This window comes from Corylus avellana, chromosome ca2 (genome assembly GCF_901000735.1).
Source record: "Corylus avellana chromosome ca2, CavTom2PMs-1.0".
Taxonomy (NCBI): domain Eukaryota; kingdom Viridiplantae; phylum Streptophyta; class Magnoliopsida; order Fagales; family Betulaceae; genus Corylus; species Corylus avellana.
The window spans coordinates 22,688,125-22,692,596 of record NC_081542.1 but is presented as its reverse complement, the minus strand read 5'-3'; the positions used below and the strand labels follow the sequence as shown (position 1 = coordinate 22,692,596).

General features: G+C 34.4%; 1 long non-coding RNA gene across 1 annotated transcript; it reads right to left on the bottom strand.

Annotated features, from left to right (window-relative positions):
* Positions 1-470: 470 nt before the first annotated feature.
* On the bottom strand, positions 471-2,379 carry LOC132168645 (uncharacterized). Its single transcript, XR_009438897.1, has 3 exons — positions 2,227-2,379; positions 2,097-2,164; positions 471-1,863 (listed from the first exon to the last, which is right to left on the bottom strand). It is a non-coding gene; the product is annotated as an uncharacterized LOC132168645 (long non-coding RNA).
* Positions 2,380-4,472: the final 2,093 nt, after the last annotated feature.

Sequence of the window (4,472 nt, the reverse complement as noted above, 5' to 3'; positions counted from 1 at the left end):
AAAAAGAAATATGCCCTCACAATTTAGCTCAACAAAATCTCCTTCAAGAAAATAATTAGTTCTACTTAACTCATATGCACCCCCCATTAGAGTAAACTAACACTTCATAATTTAATATTTGAAAATCTTACTTAACATATTATTGTAACAAATATTCCATGACATATCAAAACACTTCTACACAATATATTAGATATCTGAATTTAATTATGCACACATACATTCATTTCTCTAGCAACTGAAGATCAATAAACCACAATTAAAGAAGTTCAAAAGTCAAGACAGCCTACTCTTTGTGCACCATTTACTCATTAAAATTGACTATGTAGAGGCAATTAAATCAATTTGAAAATCAACCCATTTTTTTTTTAATCAGTAATTTGAGAATCAAGCAACTGATAAGAGCGTACGTGTACCTGTTTTTCTCCCTCTTGTCATCCACAAACAACCTTTCCACCAAAGGATTCCCACTAAAAAGAGTAGTAAGCATACTGCTCCAATTACAACTCCAGCAATGATATGAACAGTTTTCTTGGTTCGACCATTTGGACAAAGCTTGAAATCTGTTCAAAAACAAAATAAAGCAATTATGTTTTCTTGTTAGCAAAGGACTTGAAGTGAACAAGACAAGAAAGCTTAGCCATATATATATTCACTGAATAAGGTAGACATAAACATGGAATGTGTACCAATGAATTTTAGCTATTAATTACACACAAAATAGAATTAGGCGCACAGGGACGGGGCTTGGGGATGTGATTTGCATACAAGCAAGTGAACATCCCAAAATCCCATACAAAATCTTTCGCCAAAGACAAGCTACAAAATTCTTATTTTATCACAAAATTGAAACTAAGAATTGACCCTACCTAAGATGGAGAAAGATATATCATACTTAAAGCATACAAGTAGCAACAATTGCATACAATGAAGCTTGCAAGTATATCAAGTTGCTACTTCCTAGACTATCATTAGCACATAAAGCATAATATCCAGCCCAGTGGATCAACAAATAAGGGCTAATAATTGATTATAAGCGATTCCCACAAATGACAGCTAGGACTTTACATGAATTATTAGTAAAAAAGGAAAAATGGATCACAATGCTGTACTGTCCCAATCACAAAAATTACTACATTGCAATTTAATCTTATCATTTGGCAATGAACCCAATCGTTTGTGAGAAATCAGGAAACCAAAATATTAGGGGTGGAAAGGCGGTTGCGGTTAGTGGCTAAAACCGCTAACCGCAACCGCCGAGGCGGTTAATACATTTTACTAACTGCCTCTGCTAACCGGTACCGGTTAGCGGTTAACCACATCCGGCTAACCGTTTTTCTACTACCCGCTTTTTTTGGGCCTCTTATTGGGCTTTTTTTTGGGCCGATTTTAGGCTGGTTTTGTTTTGGTTTTGGGCCGGTTTAGGACTCACTTTAGACGTTTTTTTCTCACTTTAAACCTTTTTTTTTTTTTTTTTCTTTTCATGGCGATTTTAGCATTACAAATTGCTATATACCAAAATTCTATAATTTTCATAAAAAATCAACGAACCAAAAAAAACCCATTTCAACCAACATCATCACAAACGGATGCATATATTTGTTTTGGTCGTTAGAGGTTTACAGGAGTTCCTTTTCTATATATACTATATATATAATCTACGAGGTAGGGAATGTAAATAGGTATATCCCATAGAGTCTGTGATACGATTGTTATGATACAAAAGGAGTTCTTGTAATAACAATGTGCTTCTGAATGCTGATCCATCTTCTGCTGGCTAACTTAAATTACGAGAAAAATGCATCTCCGTGAATTCTAATTGTAGAATTTTCAGAAATACGTTACGCCTACTTCGTACCTGCACTGCAAGATTTGCAAAATCATCAGGTAATTGTAGAATTCTAAAACAATGAAAATTCTTTTACGGGATCATTCTCAAAAGGAAAAACAAACTGCTTAACAATCATAATGCACCCCTACATGCTAATCATATGCAGATTTAAACAGAAATCCAAGAAATTGCAGAAATCCCAAAATAAAAAACCTAGTGCTTGGAATATTGAAATGAATTCCAAATTGTGAGAAATCGTTCTTACCTCGTTTAATCGGTTAAAATGATCTCAAATCTTCAACAGAGATGGCCAAAATCCTTGTTCAAATAGTCCTGGAAATAAAATATCTCAAAACAAGAGAAATCTATTTATATTTGAAATTAAAATAAAATACCTAAAAGAGGAGACGGCGGCGAGAGAGTGAGAGGACAGGTCGGCAAAGGAGGTTGAGAGTAAGAGGAGAGGGAGGCGATGTAGTTGAGAGTGAGAACCTAAGAAAAGAGAGCTGAGAATCAAGAGCTTGAGAGAGAATGAGGAAGAGGCTGCAGAGATGAGAGGAAGGGAGGAAGATTATATGTCATTATATATATATATATAGTTAACGGTTTTCAAAAACCCAATAACCACTAACCGCAACCGTCTAGGCGGTTAGCGATTTTTACTAACCGCTTTTAAAAGCGATTAGCTGTTCTAAACTTTCGCCCCTACAAAATATTCAATTCCAAAAGTATCAACTATTTAAGCTCCAAAATATTAGACAATCTGAAATAATTTTATAGCAAGGATAATTTGAAAGACTAAAATTAAATCAAGAGATAGTGCATTTCTTATAAGCTTTATGCATGATTACCAAACAATAAAGATCATAGAATTGAATTCATACTATTCGACTTCAAAAAATTAGTTGAAATTTGTCTTTATGCTTTTCTATATTGTTCTGAATTGTGCATTTATAAGCCAAAGGAAAACTTGAAGGAATTCATATCATGCATCTCAATTTCTATGACCTTTTCCTTGTCCATAATATTGCTTGTAGTAAATATAGTATAATATGTCTTATATAGGTACGTATTATATATTTATACTATAGATAAATGTCTAGAGGTTTTTTAAAAATTCGGGCTTAAATTCTGCTCGTATCATACATTAAAGAATTTAATAGCTTAACTCGAGCACAAGTCGAGCCTGGCACGGCTCGAATAGCATTCTCAACGAATTTAAGCTTGAGGTCAAGTCCACCCAAGCTTCCAACGAACTGAGCTAGAACGCACATTTCATAGTTCGACTCGAAAAAGCATCCTCGTAAACGAGCCAATCTAAAAATCCTAAAGCTCGGCTCAGCTCAGCTTGATTATAGCCTACGATATTAACATGCCAAACTCGAACAATATACATGGGTCGAGTCGAGTCGGGTTCTTTAGGGCTTTCTACCTACATTGAACAAAAGAGTACCAAGTTGTAGCTTGACGCTAAACAGAACTCTAAAGCATGGGCCTAATTTATTCGATAAAAAAGAAGAAGAAAAAAAAAAAAAAAAGGAATTGACTGAATATAACAGGAATATCTCCATTAATTATAATCATAGTACTTTATTATTATTTCTTTCCCTCTTCTCCTCTCTTTTTTTTTTTCCCCCCCTCAAATTATTAAGTTTAATTACAATCAAACCTATATATTTTGAATAATTTAAGCTTTGCCGAATTTTAACTAAATTTATAAATTGGACTTTCCGCTGATTGACAAAATCAGCAGATACTATATATGTTGAAGTTTGTGAAGTTTTTTTTTTAAGTCAAGGTAAATATAAAATAAATTTCTGAATAAACCCCCTATTTGCAATCACTCCTTGAATTTTTAAAAAATTGAATTCAACTGTTTAGGTTTTTTGCGGATTTTAAATGGTCGACCTTCCATGTGTTTTACATCCAATAAAGTGATGCCATTAAGCCATGCACCTCAGCATTTTTTGGCACATTATATTAAAATCATAATTATTTGTTTTATTAAAAAGTGAAAACTTAAAAATTCAATTATTAAAGAAAAAAATCTTAAAAATCAGGAACAAATTGTTGGTGAATCTTCTTGCATCGTCTTCAGGTAGGGAAGCTTCGCCAGGGAAGGTGGAAGCACACCATCAAGATCCTGCCCTTTAAGAAATCTGTAACAAGAATAATTATAGGTAAGAGATTAAATGCCATCTGATTATTACTAGGAAAATGATCATCTTCATGTATATATGTATGAACAGAGGATGGAAAAATCCAAAATTTCGCTGGCTCAGAAGTAAATAATATAACCATTATTCAACCCAATCTGCAATTTCCCAATTATGGAGCTCATCTCTCTCCCCTCGTCCAGCGAGCTCCCTCTCTCAGTGAGTGTTTTGATCTTCATAATAGAGCGTCCACCGGGGAGGAGGAGGGAGCTCCTCCCTCAGTCTACTGCCCCTCCTCCTCCACTCCTCTCCATTTTTTATTTTTATTTTTTTTCTGTTTTTATTTTGAGTCAACTTGACCCACGTGCCATCCATGCCTCTATTCGAATAGGATCCTCTTCATTTCATTTTCTGCTTCTATTGGCCTCATCACCGTGCGAGTGCTGTCTCATCAGGTGTGTTATTGGCCACGTCTTTATTCACCT